The 17,776-nt window shown below is 47.1% G+C and overlaps 1 protein-coding gene across 1 annotated transcript in view; it reads right to left on the bottom strand.

Annotated features, from left to right (window-relative positions):
* Positions 1 to 17,776, bottom strand: part of LOC141147268 (uncharacterized) — a 137,239-nt gene extending 119,463 nt beyond the window's left edge. Inside the window, exon 1 of the mRNA XM_073634474.1 lies at positions 15,302 to 17,776. The gene's annotated coding sequence lies outside the window, so the exon portion shown is untranslated. The remainder of the gene's footprint in view (positions 1 to 15,301) is intronic.

Here is a 17,776-nt window from a genome sequence, read left to right on the forward strand (position 1 = left end):
GACGGCGATCAGCGACTTATAGCGGGACTGCGACATTGCGGCGGACAAATCGGACAACTAACTGACACTTTTGACATTTTTTGGGGGATCAGCGACACCAATATAGTGATCAGTGCTAAATAATATGCACTGTCACTGTACTAATGACACTGGCAGGGAAGGGGTTAACACCAGGGGTGATCAAAGGGGTTAAATGTGTCCCTAGGGGGTGCTTTCTAACGGTGGCGCTAGGAATCCACATATAAAGTTTAGCGGAGATCGCTCCGGGCTTTTTTTCACATTGGAGCTTAACTGGGCCATGAAAATTACCTTCTCGACCAGCGGCGCACCAAGGAAACTTTTCAGTTTAATCGATCGTTCCCAAAGGCAGACAGAACGGTGGTCTGCCTATGCAAACAAGGAAGATCACCGTCCTGCCTTGTTTGCACAGGCAGACCGCCGTTCTGCCTGCCTTTGGGAACGATCGCCGGTGTCCCGGCAGACATCGGGTCCGCCAGACCCACTGATTGGCTCCCGCTGTGTCCAATCACAGCGGGAGCGGGTCGCAAACTTCAAACTGCAACTGTATATGCGATTCATCATTATATTACTCTTTCATCTGTCTCCATTTCCCAAATAAAAACTTTAAACAGAAAAGTTTCCTTTGGCGCGCTGATGGTCGAGAAGGTAATTTTCACGGCCCAGTTAAGCTCCAATGTGAAAAAAGCCCGGAGCGATCTCCGCTAAACCTTCCACGCGGATTCCTACAATCCTGAGACATAGGCAGCGCCACCGGACACCACCCTCCACTTCACCGCACAGCGCCGTACCGGAGAGGACGCTACAATCCTACCGACGGCCAAATAAAGAGCCCCGATTTCTAGTGTCAGGATTACTTTTGACTTTGTACCGCATTCCACAAATGCCCCAGTGAATAGTCAACGATCCTTAAAAAAGGACTTATTAAAGGGTCATTAGAGAGAGGGCGATACGTCTCTTTAGTTTTCGGGAGCTGTGAATGGTGACATCGTCACCGGGGAGCAAATATCGGCTTTTATCAAGAAGTGGTGGATATGAGGACCCCTTGTAAACAGAACATCCAGTCCGTGTGCCTCCGATCCCCGTGTTTTAGCGCCCCCGGAAGGTACAGGATGCCTCCCATTAAAATGCCACGTAGAGAGATGTCCCGCCCCCCCCTGCAAGCGGTATTAAAACCAAAAGCAAAGATTTATTATATTGCAGCTTACCAAGTCTGAGATGTGACGGCTGCATTTGTTTTCTTTGTCACAGACAGCAGAAACAGGACAGGTTATAGTCAGAGACTATGAGAATAATACAGAGACTGCAGACATAGTACAGGAGATGATCAGAGACTGCAGACATAGTACAGGAGATGATCAGAGATTGCAGACATAGTACAGGAGATGATCAGAGACTGCAGACATAGTACAGGAGATGATCAGAGACTGCAGACATAATACAGGAGATGATCAGAGACTGCAGACATAGTACAGGAGATGATCAGAGACTGCAGACATAGTACAGGAGATGATCAGAGACTGCAGACATAATACAGGAGATGATCAGAGACTGCAGACATAGTACAGGAGATGATCAGAGACTGCAGACATACTACAGGAGATGATCAGAGACTGCAGACATAGTACAGGAGATGATCAGAGACTGCAGACATAGTACAGGAGATGATCAGAGACTGCAGACATAATACAGGAGATGATCAGAGACTGCAGACATAATACAGGAGATGATCAGAGACTGCAGACATACTACAGGAGATGATCAGAGACTGCAGACATAGTACAGGAGATGATCAGAGACTGCAGACATAATACAGGAGATGGTCAGAGACTGCAGACATAGTACAGGAGATGGTCAGAGACTGCAGACATAGTACAGGAGATGGTCAGAGACTGCAGACATAGTACAGGAGATGGTCAGAGACTGCAGACATAATACAGGAGATGGTCAGAGACTGCAGACATAGTACAGGAGATGGTCAGAGACTGCAGACATAGTACAGGAGATGATCAAAGACTGCAGACATAGTACAGGAGATGATCAGAGACTGCAGACATAGTACAGGAGATGGTCACAGACTGCAGACATAGTACAGGAGATGGTCAGAGACTGCAGACATAGTACAGGAGATGGTCAGAGACTGCAGACATAGTACAGGAGATGGTCAGAGACTGCAGACATAGTACAGGAGATGGTCAGAGACTGCAGACATAGTACAGGAGATGGTCAGAGACTGCAGACATAATACAGGAGATGGTCAGAGACTGCAGACATAGTACAGGAGATGACCAGAGACTGCAGACATAGTACAGGAGATGGTCAGAGACTGCAGACATAGTACAGGAGATGGTCAGAGACTGCAGACATAGTACAGGAGATGGTCAGAGACTGCAGACATAGTACAGGAGATGATCAGAGACTGCAGACATAATACAGGAGATGATCAGAGACTGCAGACATAGTACAGGAGATGATCAGAGACTGCAGACATACTACAGGAGATGATCAGAGACTGCAGACATAATACAGGAGATGATCAGAGACTGCAGACATACTACAGGAGATGATCAGAGACTGCAGACATAGTACAGGAGAGGATCAGAAACTGCAGACATAATACAGGAGATGGTCAGAGACTGCAGACATAGTACAGGAGATGGTCAGAGACTGCAGACATAGTACAGGAGATGACCAGAGACTGCAGACATAGTACAGGAGATGGTCAGAGACTGCAGACATAGTACAGGAGATGGTCGGAGACTGCAGACATAATACAGGAAACGATCAGAGACTGCAGATATGGTACAAGAGATGGTCAGAGACTGCAGACATAGTACAGGAGATGGTCAGAGACTGCAGACATAGTACAGGAGATGATCAAAGACTGCAGACATAGTACAGGAGATGATCAGAGACTGCAGACATAGTACAGGAGATGGTCAGAGACTGCAGACATAGTACAGGAGATGGTCAGAGACTTCAGACATAGTACAGGAGATGATCAGAGACTGCAGACATAGTACAGGAGATGGTCAGAGACTGCAGACATAATACAGGAGATGGTCAGAGACTGCAGACATAGTACAGGAGATGACCAGAGACTGCAGACATAGTACAGGAGATGGTCAGAGACTGCAGACATAGTACAGGAGATGGTCAGAGACTGCAGACATAGTACAGGAGATGATCAGAGACTGCAGACATAGTACAGGAGATGGTCAGAGACTGCAGACATGATACAGGAGATGATCGGAGACTGCAGGCATAGTACAGGAGATGATCAGAGACTGCAGACATAGTACAGGAGATGGTCAGAGACTGCAGACATAGTACAGGAGATGATCAGAGACTGCAGACATAGTACAGGAGATGATCAGAGACTGCAGACATAGTACAGGAGATGAGATGAGATCAGAGACTGAGGACTGTTTGGCTATCACATTGCTCACTCAGTAAAACCCATCCCTGTTCCTTCTGAAAGGAGAAAAAGTCTGCGTGTGAAAAAAAAGAAAAAGAAACAAAGATAAAATAGTAAGATCAGGGCTTAAAACGAGGTTAGTGTCAAGGTCGGTGTCAGGGTCAAGGTTAGCGGGTCAAAGGTCAGGGTCGAGGTCAGTAGGAGGAATTTTTTAAAACCAAAGCTGACAGAATCTGGAGCTGCAGTACATGGCTGGGCTGCCTGAACCCGGAAGAAGCAGCTGGCTGTAGAGTACCAAGATGGCCACACAGAGCTCCGACACCTAAACAGCAAATTGCTGTGGAACAGCACTGGACCCGCCAGGCAAGTGAGTATAAAGGACCCTCATTTGAGGATATATAAAAAAAACCTTATTTTTATTTTTTTTATAAATTATCACATGATCTCTGTTTTCAGCTGCATAGAGCTTGGGGTGGAGAAACATCAGTAAACCGATCATCCGAGTAATTGGCTGTGCAGGAGGCATGTCAGGAGGAGGCAGAGGAACAGCAGTACATTGATCTTCCCAGTGAATGGCTGTGCAGTGGGGGAGTGCCAGCACAAGCCTTGGCCATTGGAGGACAGACAGACTGTGCTCCCAGCAAATCACAGAATATAATTTGTAATTAACTTAACTTATTTTAATAATAATAATTATTATTATTATTTATGAATTCATTGTTTTTCTACCCTAAAATTTTCAGATAAAATTTACTCAACCTTTTTTTTATTAACTCATTGATTGCCTTCCCTTCCCTTTTTTTTTTTTTGTTTAGTTTTTGTACCACCAAAATAATGAGTATGGTGGATGCATTTCGGCACCCTCACCTTGGATGGCAGAACACCTTGTCCCGGCACCGCACCAACCAATCAGAACCTCTCTTTAGCTCCTATGACAACCCTCTGAAAGGTGAGTGCAGAGCGGCGGTGTGAAGAGTCGCGCTTCTCTGGCGCAGAGTGGCGGTGTGAAGAGCCGCGGTTCTCTGACGCAGAGCGGCGGTGTAAAGATTCGCGCTTCTCTGGCGCAGAGCGGAGGTGTGAAGAGCCGCGGTTCTCTGACGCAGAGCGGCGGTGTAAAGATTCGCGCTTCTATGGCGTATAGCAGCGGTGTGAAGATTCGTGGTTCTCTGGCGCAGAGCAGCGGTGTACAGATTCGCGGTTCTCTGGCGCAGAGCAGCGGTGTGAAGAGTCGCGGTTCTCTGGCGTGGAGTGGCGGTGTGAAGATTCACGGTTCTCTGGCGCAGAGCAGCAGTGTGAAGAGTCGCGGTTCTCTGGTGCAGAGCAGCGGTGTAAAGATTCGCGGTTCTCTGGCGTATAGCGGCGGTGTGAAGATTCGCGGTTCTCTGGCGCAGAGCAGCGGTGTAAAGATTCGCGGTTCTCTGGCGTATAGCGGCGGTGTGAAGATTCGCGGTTCTCTGGCGCAGAGCAGCGGTGTACAGATTCGCGGTTCTCTGGCGCAGAGCAGCGGTGTGAAGAGTCGCGGTTCTCTGGCGTGGAGCGGCGGTGTGAAGATTCACGGTTCTCTGGCGCAGAGCAGCAGTGTGAAGAGTCGCGGTTCTCTGGTGCAGAGCAGCGGTGTAAAGATTCACGGTTCTCTGGCGTATAGCGGCGGTGTGAAGATTCGCGGTTCTCTGGCGCAGAGCAGCGGTGTAAAGATTCGCGGTTCTCTGGCGTATAGCGGCGGTGTGAAGATTCGCGGTTCTCTGGCGCAGAGCAGCGGTGTGAAGAGTCGCGGTTCTCTGGCGTGGAGCTGCGGTGTGAAGATTCACGGTTCTCTGGCGCAGAGCAGCGGTGTGAAGAGTCGCGGTTCTCTGGCGTGGAGCGGCGGTGTGAAGATTCACGGTTCTCTGGCGCAGAGCAGCGGTGTGAAGAGTCGCGGTTCTCTGGCGTGGAGCGGCAGTGTGAAGATTCACGGTTCTCTGGCGCAGAGCAGCGGTGTGAAGATTCACGGTTCTCTGGCGCAGAGCAGCGGTGTGAAGAGTCGCGGTTCTCTGGCGTGGAGCGGCGGTGTGAAGATTCACGGTTCTCTGGCGCAGAGCAGCGGTGTGAAGAGTCGCGGTTCTCTGGCGTGGAGCGGCAGTGTGAAGATTCACGGTTCTCTGGCGCAGAGCAGCGGTGTGAAGAGTCGCGGTTCTCTGGCGTATAGCGGCGGTGTGAAGATTCGCGGTTCTCTGGCGCAGAACGGCGGAGTAAAGATTCGCGGTTCTCTGGCGCAGAGCCACGGTGTGAAGAGTCGCGGTTCTCTGGCGTGGAGCGGCGGTGTAAAGTTTTGCGGTTCTCTGGCGCAGAGCAGCGGTTTGAAGAGTTGCGGTTCTCTGGAGTATAGCGGCAGTGTGAAGATTTGCGGTTCTCTGGCGCAGAGCAGCGGTGTGAAGAGTCGCGGTTCTCTGGCGTGGAGCGGCAGTGTGAAGATTCACGGTTCTCTGGCGCAGAGCAGCGGTGTGAAGATTCACGGTTCTCTGGCGCAGAGCAGCGGTGTGAAGAGTCGCGGTTCTCTGGCGTGGAGCGGCGGTGTGAAGATTCACGGTTCTCTGGCGCAGAGCAGCGGTGTGAAGAGTCGCGGTTCTCTGGCGTGGAGCGGCAGTGTGAAGATTCACGGTTCTCTGGCGCAGAGCAGCGGTGTGAAGAGTCGCGGTTCTCTGGCGTATAGCGGCGGTGTGAAGATTCGCGGTTCTCTGGCGCAGAACGGCGGAGTAAAGATTCGCGGTTCTCTGGCGCAGAGCCACGGTGTGAAGAGTCGCGGTTCTCTGGCGTGGAGCGGCGGTGTAAAGTTTTGCGGTTCTCTGGCGCAGAGCAGCGGTTTGAAGAGTTGCGGTTCTCTGGAGTATAGCGGCAGTGTGAAGATTTGCGGTTCTCTGGCGCAGAGCAGCGGTGTGAAGATTTGCGGTTCTCTGGCGTATAGCGGCGGTGTGAAGAGTTGCGGTTCTCTGGCGTATAGCGGCGGTGTGAAGATTTGCGGTTCTCTGGCGTATAGCGGCGGTGTGAAGAGTCGCGGTTCTCTGGCGTATAGCGGCGGTGTGAAGATTCGCGGTTCTCTGGTGTATAGCGGCGGTGTGAAGAGTCGCGGTTCTCTGGCGTATAGCGGCGGTGTGAAGATTCGCGGTTCTCTGGTGTATAGCGGCGGTGTGAAGAGTCGCGGTTCTCTGGCGTATAGCGGCGGTGTGAAGATTCGCGGTTCTCTGGTGTATAGCGGCGGTGTGAAGATTCGCGGTTCTCTGGCGCAGAACGGCGGAGTAAAGATTCGCGGTTCTCTGGCGCAGAGCCACGGTGTGAAGAATCGCGGTTCTCTCCCGGAGATGGATGGGATAAGTAGAGTGCGGAGGAAGGTGAGAAATCAAAGCCTGACAAGGTAATATTGGTGCCGTACCCGTCGGAGGCGGATCTGTCAGATCTTTCTGCTCATTTCATTCTCCGGAGTCACAGAGCGGCAGCAGATAATATCAGGATCGGCTTCCTCCGTACTCCACGATTGTCCTTCACCTTCCGGACGGATCTGTCACTAGGAAGGCCCAAATATCCCGGGAAAATGGCGGCACCAATTTATAACAAAGTGATTGGAAAACAGAGCGGCTCGAATTGTACAAATATTACTAGAGATATTATTATTAAAGTGTATTTCTTTATGTTGTCCGTGTCCCCCTGCCAGGTATTTATTACTTCTCACAGAGATCACAGGACTCCCCCCGATAATGCCTTCGGGCCACACCCACATTTGAATCGCACAGGACTGCGATTGTGCGATTCAAACCGCATGCAGAACGCACTACATTTGCACTTACAAGATCGATCAGTGTACTGCTGTTCCTATGCCTCCTGCTGTCACGCCCCGCCCCCCCCCCCCCCCTGCAAAGCCATTCACTAAGTAGATCAGTGCACTGCTGTTCCTGTGCCTCTTGCTGAAACAAACCTTGCACAGCCATTCACTGGGAAGATCAGTGTACTGCTGTTCCTATGCCTCCTGCTGACATGCTCCCCCCCCACAGCTATTAACTGGGAAGATCAATGTACTGCTGTTTCTACACCTCTTGCTCTCTAAGCCATTTCTGCAGCTGAGAACAGAGGTCATGTGATCACTTATAAAAAAAATAAAACAACAAGAATTAAAATGTATTTTTAATGTTTTTGAATATTTATACACAAATGTTTTGCTTTTCATTTGAATTTTGTTGTTTTGGATGGTGAGGATTCACATATATTTTAACAAAACACGTGTGACGTTTGTTTTGCATCAACATGTGTTAAACGCACAACGCACGCGGCTCCAGCTTTAGTGAATTACAAGTAAGAAAAAAAAAAAAGAAAGGTACTCTTTATGTATCGATTGCAGCCAATAGTAAAGGCTCCCGCTTTGCTTGCTGCCTCGGAGCCACGGGAAAACAAACACACTGCGGTGTTGCACCCCGTCACTGAAACGCGTTGGTCATTTATTTTAAATACCAACCCAATGCATTCAAACAATTCCACCACCGAGGCGTTGCAGCGCACAATCTGCGTTGTGGTGCGTCACCAAAAATAGTTCATGTCTGCGTTTTTGGATGTTTTGCGGCTTGTTGGGCGCCTTCACAGATTACACATAAATGAAAAGATGCGCATAAGCGTGCCCGCACCGCAGCCTCTTGAAGTCTCCCCTGTGGCCAATAGGAAGCTCTCAGGGTTTTCTTGCTGCTAAGGAGCATAAGGAACGCCGCGTCGGTTAACCCTTTCCTGGAGGGGGAGGGGGGGTTCCTATGTCTGCAGACAGGAGGTGTCCTGCGGTGGTGGAGGGTCGGTCCGCTCCCCTTCTCCTGCAGCTCTGGATACTGTAGCAGCTGCCTTGTGTATACTATAACAATGCGCATTGTTTTCCTGTAACACGAGGCCGCCAGAGAACGACGTGCTCCCATATCAATGTCTCCCAGACAATGCCCGCAGCAGACGCTTAAAGGGCCAGCCGCAGCTTTCCAGCCGCCCCGCTGCCCCCACAGTGCTGAGACAAGGTCATATAGAGCCCGGGGCGAGCAATGCCCCCCCCCCCCCCAAGATGTACGAGCATTACATGTCAGAAAAAGACCCCCCCCATAAAAACACTGAGCACTAATCTGCATGTATACTGATTTTCACATCCCCCCCCCCAGTACACATCTTCTATCTCCAACTTCAAAGCCCCCCTCCCAACACAAATCCTCTCCCCCCATACCCCTTCTCAACACAAATCCCCCTAAATTATCACTCTTGGCACCCCCCCCCCCCCCAAATTCCCCCTCCGAGAACAACACTGACCCCCTGCCACCCCAAATTACACCTTCCAGCACAAATCTCCCCTCCCCCAATCTCCTTGTGCTGCCCCCCCCCCCCCACCTCACATGATACCACAGTGCCAGGGGCAGCCGCCCCTCCTGTAGTCCACAAAGATAGCTGGGCACAATGTAACACTCATTCACTGTACTGTATCTATGGAGGAGCAGTGCTGTAACACCACCCCTCCACCTCATGTCCACATTGTGAGGGAGGTGTTCTGTAGTCTGCATAGATAGCTGGGTACAATGTAACACTCATTCACTGTACTGTATCTATGGAGGAGCAGTGCTGTCACCCCAGGGCAGAACTATAGAACACCACCCCTCCACCTCATGTCCACATTGTGAGGGAGGTGTTCTGTAGTCTGCATAGATAGCTGGGTACAATGTAACACTCATTCACTGTACTGTATCTATGGAGGAGCAGTGCTGTCACCCCAGGGCAGAACTATAGAACACCACCCCTCCACCTCATGTCCACAATGTGAGGGAGGTGTTCTGTAGTCTGCATAGATAGCTGGGCACAATGTAACACTCATTCACTGTACTTTATCTATGGAGGAGCAGTGCTGTAACACCACCCCTCCACCTCATGTCCACATTGTGAGGGAGGTGTTCTGTAGTCTGCATAGATAGCTTGGTACAATGTAACACTTACTTACTGTGCTATATCTATGGAGGAGCAGTGTTGTCACCCCAGGGCAGAACTATAGAACATCGCCCCCTCCTCCCCCTCATGCCCATAACCTAATATGCAGTCCCTGGACTGAAACCACAAAACATTTTGTGTGCTTATGACCAGCACCCTAGGGCAGGACTATGGAACACCTCCCCCTCTTCTCATGTCCACAATGTGAGGGAGGAGTTCTGTAGTCCACAGGAGTAGCTGGGAACAATGTCACACTTACTCACTGTACTGTATCTATGGAGGAGCAGTGTTGTCACCCCAGGGCAGAACTATAGAACCCTTCCACCTTTCCTCATGTCCATAACATAAAATTGCAATCTTGGGACTGACACCCTAAAACACTTTGTGTACTTTCGCCCTAGTGCGGAACTATGGAACTCCCCCTCTCCTCATGTCAACGATGTGAGGGAGGTGTTCTGTAGTCCACATGGATAGCTGTGTCCCTGTGGAGGGGGGATTATGCTGTGGGGTTTTTCAGGGGTTGGGCTTGGCCCCTTAGTTCCAGTAAATGGAACATACCAAGACATTTTGGACAATTTCATGCTCCCAACTTTGTGGGAACTGTTTGGGGACGACCCCTTCCTGTTCCAACATGACTGCACACCAGTGCACAAAGCAAGGTCCATAAAGACATGGATGAGCGAGTTTGGGGTGGAGGTGAACTTGACTGGCCTGCACAGAGTCCTGACCTCAACCCGATAGAACACCTTTGGGATGAATTAGAGCGGAGACTACGAGCCAGGCCTTCTCGTCCAACATCAGTGCCTGACCTCACAAATGCTCTTCTGGAAGAATGGTCAAACATTCCCATAGACACCCTCCTAAACCTTGTGGACGGCCTTCCCAGAAGAGTTGAAGCTGTTATAGCTGCAAAGGGCGGAGCCAACTCAATATTGAACCCTACGGACTAAGACTGGGATGTCATTAAAGTTCATGTGTGTGTAAAGGCAGGCGTCCCAAGACTTTTGGCAATACAGTGTGTGTATGAATTGAATATACCATGAAATCATAATAGCAATAATATTGACAGAAGTGTAATTGTAATTCAAGTGTAATAATATTAATAACAACAATAATAATACAATTAATAATAATAAAAACAAATTAATAAAAAAAAAAATAATAACAATATAAAAAAATGGATAATAATGATTCTATTTCAATTTGCTGAAAAATAATGACAAAAGAAAAACAGTTGATATTGATAAAAATGATACAAAGTTTATGGTTATAAAGTGACTTCCAATGGAATATTGCACAATAAAATAAAACTCTATATAACCTATATAAATAATTATAAATATATAATTTACTATAACCTTGTATATTGTACTGTTGCAAAGCGCTGTGCAAACTGTTGGAGTGATATAAATCCTGTATAATAATAATAATAATAATAATAATAATAATAATTTCAGATAAGGAGTTCTGATTTGTTTCTGGCTTTCACATGTTGGGCGCTCGTTACTGAAGATAGTCACAGCCAGGAAATGAGTATTTTCAGAGAAAGGGCCAGCTCACGTACAGTGCCTTGAAAAAGTATTCATACCCCTTGAAATTGTTCACATTTTGTCATGTTACAACCAAAAAAATGTATTTTATTGGGATTTTATGTGATAGACCAACACAAAGTGACTCATAATTGTGAAGTGGAAGGAAAATGATAAATGATACAAATAAATATGTGAAAAGTGTGGGGGGGGGGGGGCATTTGTATGGCGCCCCCCGGAGTCAATACTTTGTAGAACCCCCTTTCTCTACAAGTCTTTTTGGGGATGTCTCTACCAACTTTGCACATCTAGAGAGGACATTTCTGCCCATTCTTCTTCTTTGTAAAATATCTCAAGCTCTGTCAGATTGGATGGAGAGCGTCTGTGAACAGCAATTTTCAAGTCTTTCCACAGATTCTCAATGTGATTTAGGTCTGGACTGTGACTGGGCCATTCTAACACATGAATATGCTTTGATCTAAACCATTCCATTGTAGCTCTGGCTGGATGTTTCGGGTCGTTGTCCTGCTGGAAGGTGAACCTCCGCCCCAGTCTCAAGTCTTTTGCAGACTCCAACAGGTTTTCTTCTTATGCCGCGTACACATGTGCAAACTTTCTGTCAGAGTAGACTCTGACGGTCTTTTTGACGGAGTTCCGCTGAAACTGACTTGCCTACACATGATCACACCAAAGTCCGATCGTTTAGAACGTGATGACGTACGACGGGACTGGAAAAAGGAAGTTCAATAGCCAGCAGCTGCCCTTGCGCCGTTTTTGGTGCGCTGGACTAGCATACAGATGAACAGTTTTGTCAATAGGGATTGAGTCCGTTGGAAAGATTTGAAACATGTTCTATTTCTAAGGTCCGTCAGAATTTTCGAAAGAAAAGGTCTGATGAAGCCCACACACGATCGGAATTACCTTTCGGTCAGTTTAGGTGGACCGCCATGTCTTGGTAGGTTTGCAGTTGTGCCATACTCTTTCCATTTTCCGATGATGGATTGAACAGAGCTCCGTGAGATGATCAAAGCTTGGGAGATTTTATTATAACCTAACCCTGCTTTATACTTCTCCACAACTTTATCCCTGACCTGTCTGGTGTGTTCCTTGGCCTTCATGATGCTGTTTGTTCACTAAGGTTCTCTAACAAACCTCAGAGGGCTTCCCAGAACAGCTGTATTTATACTGAGATTAAATGACACACAGGTGGACTCGATTTACTAATTAGGTGACTTCTGAAGGCAATTGGTTCCACTAGATTTTAATTAGGGGTATCAGAGTAAAGGGGGCTGAATACAAATGCCCCCCCACACTTTTCACATATTTATTTGTATCATTTACCATTTTCCTTCCACTTCACAATTATGTGCCACTTTGTGTTGGTCTATCACATAAAATCCCAATAAAATACATTTACGTTTTTGGTTGTAACATGAGAAAATGTGGGAAATTTCAAGGGGTGTGAATACTTTTTCAAGGCACTGTATTTGTTTTCTCATGACAGGTACACTTTAATCCTCACACTATTCATTGATTACAGGAGATGCTCTCAGAATTATAGGATGTATTTGATACATTGTAACAACAAAGAGATCCGAACAGAACAACCAGAATCCCTTCACAACTATTAAAGAGGTCCCATCCCCCACCATGGAGCCGGACTTATAACGGTGTACAACACAAAGTCACACTTCTCCAAGAAGGAGGAACATATTTTAGCACAAAGCATGCAGGAAAAGGCCACGCCCCCCTGCACAGGTACAAAAATTGCAAAGAATTATGAAGCATGTATGAAAAAGTTCCAAATAAAGAATTAAACAAAAAATAATTATGATGCAAACAATGATTGGTAGAACCCAGGAGGGCTTTCTTTTGTTTATCCCAGCAGACCCCAATACAGGAAGAGAGGAGAAATCTTCCAGGTGGGGACACTTGTTTCAGGGATTTCATCCACTATTGGAGATTTCCTCTTACTTCCTGTTATGTGTCTCTGAAAGGAAGTGAAGGGAAATCTCCCTGCTGGGATGGCAAAACGCTGACAGGGTTTTTAAAATTTTCCACGTTCTATCCAAAAATAAAAAGTAACATTTTCACATTTATTTTTTGAAAAGAAAAATTATTTTTTTTTTAGTTTCGGATAAAGTGAGGGAGTTTTAAATTCTCTGTCAGGCTTTTATTGGGGAGATTTTCCCTCATTTCCTGTCCCCATGACACCGTACAAGAAATGAGGGTGGTGGTAGTCACCGGCAGCGGCGGTGCTCAAAATTATTGGGGGGGGGGCGCAAACAAACTAAAAAATTCTGAAAATAAAACATCAGTTGCAGCTTCACTGTGCCAATCAAATGCAGCCACTGTGCCCATCAAATGCAGCCACTGTGCCCATCAAACGCAGCCACTGTGCTCATCAAATGCAGCCACTGTGCTCATCAAATGCAGCCACTGTGCTCATCAAATGCAGCCACTGTGCCCATCAAATGCAGCCACTGTGCCAATCAAATGCAGCCACTGTGCCCATCAAATGCAGCCACTGTGCCCATCAAATGCAGCCACTGTGCCCATCAAACGCAGCCACTGTGCCCATCAAATGCAGCCACTGTGCTCATCAAATGCAGCCACTGTGCCCATCAAACGCAGCCACTGTGCCAATCAAATGCAGCCACTGTGCCAATCAAATGCAGCCACTGTGCCCATCAAACGCAGCCACTGTGCCCTTCAAACGCAGCCACTGTGCCCTTCAAACGCAGCCACTGTGCCCTTCAAATGCAGCCACTGTGCCAATCAAATGCAGCCACTGTGCCCATCAAACGCAGCCACTGTGCCCATCAAACGCAGCCACTGTGGCCACCAAACCGCAGCCACTGTGCACATCAAATGCCGCCACTGTGCTCATCAAACGCAGTCACTGTGCCTATCAAACCGCAGCCACTGTGCCCATCAAACCGCAGCCACTGTGCCCATCAAATGCAGCCACTGTGCCCATCAAATGCCGCCACTGTGCCCATCAAATGCCGCCACTGTGCCCATCAAACGCAGCCACTGTGCCTACTGTGGAAGGAAAGCTAGAACAGCAATGGACACATTTTCAAAAGTTTTAACCCCTCCCCCGCTCTGCTAACAATGTCGGAAAGTAAAGCTGCATTCACACCTAGCGTTTGCTTGATTACGCGTTTCTTTTTTTTTTTTGCATAGAGCAGCCTATTTTTTTTCAACAGGCTGCCCTACGCACAAAAAAAGGCGACACGGCGGCTCATGTCTTTTTTTTTTGGCGCGTTCATTTTTTATATTTTTTTTATTGCGCATTTTGTCACGTGTTTTTGCATGCGGTAAAACGTGCGTCTGCTTGCCGATTTTAGGGTTCTATATGGATGCCACCGCTGACACGACGCCTGTTTTTCTCCACCCAAAACAGACAAAATCATTTTTGTGACAAATACAGTAAAGTAGCTTGTGTAGCTTTTTGCTGCATTCACTTTTTTGCGCTCTTTTAATGGCGTTTGTTGCGGGCGTCTGCTTGCTGTTGGCAACCTATGGCAGCCCAAATGCGATGCCAAATTTGCTCCACCCAAAACAGTGATAAATGTAGCAAAAATAGCTCATGTAGCTTTTTGCCGCATTAACTTTTTTTGTGCTCTTTTTAGCGTTTTGCGTCTGCTGCTGCATTTGTTGCGCACGTCTGCTTGCTGCGTTTGAGGTGCCGTTGACAATGAATGGCACCCCAAATGCAATGACCGTTTTGTGTGCGATTTTTCATGCGTTTACATAACACGAAGGTGTGACTGGAGCCCAAGTAAAGGGGGAATCACCCCCAACAGTGGAATAGACATTAATAAAAACCTAGCAGGGGCTCCAACCTTTTCCTCCTCCACCTAAAACAGACAAATCATTTCTGAGTTTAAGGCGCCCTAAACGGGCCACAGAATTTCTTGGGGCAAAAATAACGAAAATTCACCCGGGAAGCCGACTCAGCCAGTTATAAACGAAGATGAGCGGAATCCCCCCGAAATGTTCCGTCTATCCAGAAAAACGGGAAAGTTGGCGATTTCTGACCTTTGCAGACCCGGAGCGGCCGCTCGTCCTTTGTCTCCGGGGGTGTCACGGATCGAAGAATCGGCTGGATATAAAGTAACGAACCTTTCCACGTTACAAATGCGGAATCGACATCTCTCAACCCAACGCCGTTAACCCCTCAGTGACCCTGCCGCACGTGTCATACCTGCACACACTTCATACATAACAAAGGTCAGCTCTGGTCGTCTTTGTTAGGTATCCAGTGGCCCCGGGGCCCCCAGCATTGTGTCATTCCAGGCATGCACACAATGCAATGTCACAACATTCCCGGATAATAGAGACGGCAATGACAAGAGAGACTTACCATTGTCAGGGGGGTGTGTGCGTCCTCATTGCGCAGTGTGCGCCCCATCACCTCCCAGTCCAGGCGAGACGCGCTCCGTATTCCAGGATCCCCAAACCATTGTTCTCAGCACCAGTCCCACCTGAGCTCTGTCACCGTCCACAGCCCGACACCCCCCAGTATGATTTATAGTGTGCAAAGTGTGTGTTATCCTGTGTTCTGTACAGTGTGTGTATTATACTGACTAATGACTGGTGGGGATAGCATGCCCCAGAGTGTGCTCAATATTGTGCAGTGTGTTATATTATACAGTATGTAGTATTGTGCAGTGTGTTATATTATACAGTATGTAGTATTGTGCAGTGTGTTATATTATACAGTGGGTCATAATAAGCAGTGTGTGTTATATTGTGCTGTGTTAGGTAATGTGTGTGTGTTATATTATGCAGTGTGTAGGAGTGTGCTGTGTGTGTTGTATTTTAATGTGTGTATTATTGTGACACATGTATGTTAGATTATGCAGTGTGTGTGTTACCTAGTATTGTGCAGTGTGCATGTTATATTATGCTATGTGTTAGATTATACAGTGTGTATGCCACATGTAGTATTGTGCAGTATATGATACATTTTGCTGTGTGTTATATCATGCATCTAATGAAGTGTGTAATGTTGTACAGTGTGTAGTATTATGCAGTGTGCTATATTATGCAGTGTATAGTATTGTGTGGTGTGCTATATTGTATAGTGTATATTATTATGCAGTGTGTAGTATTGTGCAGAGTATGTTATATTTTGCTGTGTGTTATATCATGCATATAATGCAGTGTGTAGTATTGTGTAGTGTGTAGTATTGTATGCTGTGTATTACTGTGTCATGTGTAATATTGTGCAGCATGTAGTATTGTATAGCGTGTATTACTGTGTCATGTGTAATATTGTGCGGAGTGCAGTATTGTGCAATGTGTATTATTTGTATAGTATTGTGCAGTATGTGATATTGTGCGGTGTGTAGTATGTAGTATTGTCTAGTATTGTGCGGTGTGTAATATTGTGTAATATTATGCCTTGTATAGTATTGTGCGGTGTGTAGTATTGTCTAGTGTGTAGTATTATGCGTTGTGTAGTATTATGCGTTGTACAGTATTGTCTGGTGTGTAGTATTGTGCAGTGTGTAGTATGTAGTATTGTGTAGTATTATGCGTCGTGTAGTATTGTGCGGTATGTAGTATTGTGTAGTATTGTGCGGTATGTAGTATTGTGTAGTATTATGCGTTGTGTAGTATTGTGTAGTATGGTGCGGTGTGTGGTATTATGCAGTGTGTAGTATTGTGTAGTAATGTGCGGTGTGTAGTATTATGCGGTGTGTAGTATTGTGTAGTAATGTGCGGTGTGTAGTATTATGCGGTGTGTAGTATTGTGTAGTATTGTGCGGTGTGTAGTATTATGCGGTGTGTAGTATTGTGTAGTATTATGCGGTGTGTAGTATTGTGCAGTGTGTAGTACTGTGTAGTATGGTGCGGTGTGTGGTATTATGCAGTGTGTAGTATTGTGTAGTAATGTGCGGTGTGTAGTATTATGCAGTGTGTAGTATTGTGTAGTAATGTGCGGTGTGTAGTATTATGCGGTGTGTAGTATTGTGTAGTAATGTGCAGTGTGTAGTATTATGCGGTGTGTAGTATTGTGTAGTATTATGCGGTGTGTAGTATTGTGCGGTGTGTAGTACTGTGTAGTATTATGCGGTGTGTAGTATTGTGCGATGTGTGGTATTATGCGTTGTGTAGTATTGTGCGGTGTGTAGTATTGTGCGGTGTGTAGTATTGTGCGTTGTGTAGTATTGTGCGGTGTGTAGTACTGTGTAGTATTGTGCGTTGTGTAGTATTGTGCGGTGTGTAGTACTGTGTAGTATTGTGCGTTTTGTAGTATTGTGCGGTGTGTAGTATTGTGTAGTACCGTGCGTTGTGCCTCTGATGCTAATAAACTCCGGAGTGAGAGAACGGTGAATGAGTGTGTAGTTGGGTGTGCGGTGGGTGTGTGCTGAGCTGTGTGGATGTCATCTAATAGCAGTATAGTGCGATGTGTCTGCCTGCGCTGTGTGTGTAATCCTCTCTCTCTCTCTCTCTATATATATATATAGTACAGCTGTGCTATTATTATTATTATTATAGATGTTCTTCCTGCACTGAGTGTTAGTTGTGTGTGTGACTTGTATTGTGGAGCGTGTCCTGCACCTGTCTGCAGAATTTCAGCATGGTGTGTGTCACCTGGACGCTGTCACCTTGTCCCCCCCTGTGCATTGTGTGTATTACACCTGGGTGGTGCGGTGTGTGTTATTCCGGGGTGGTATGGTATTATACCTGGGTAGTGCGGTGTGAGTGTGGCCGGCTGCTGCTGGCTCTTTGTGTGCCGTCTCTCTCTGCAGAAGCTTGCTTTGCATTGACAATAAGCTGTTGGCTGCGCCCTCCTCTCTCCTCCTCCTTCCTCCTCCTCCTCCTCTCC

This window comes from Aquarana catesbeiana, linkage group LG06 (genome assembly GCF_042186555.1).
Source record: "Aquarana catesbeiana isolate 2022-GZ linkage group LG06, ASM4218655v1, whole genome shotgun sequence".
NCBI classification, from domain to species: Eukaryota; Metazoa; Chordata; class Amphibia; order Anura; family Ranidae; genus Aquarana; species Aquarana catesbeiana.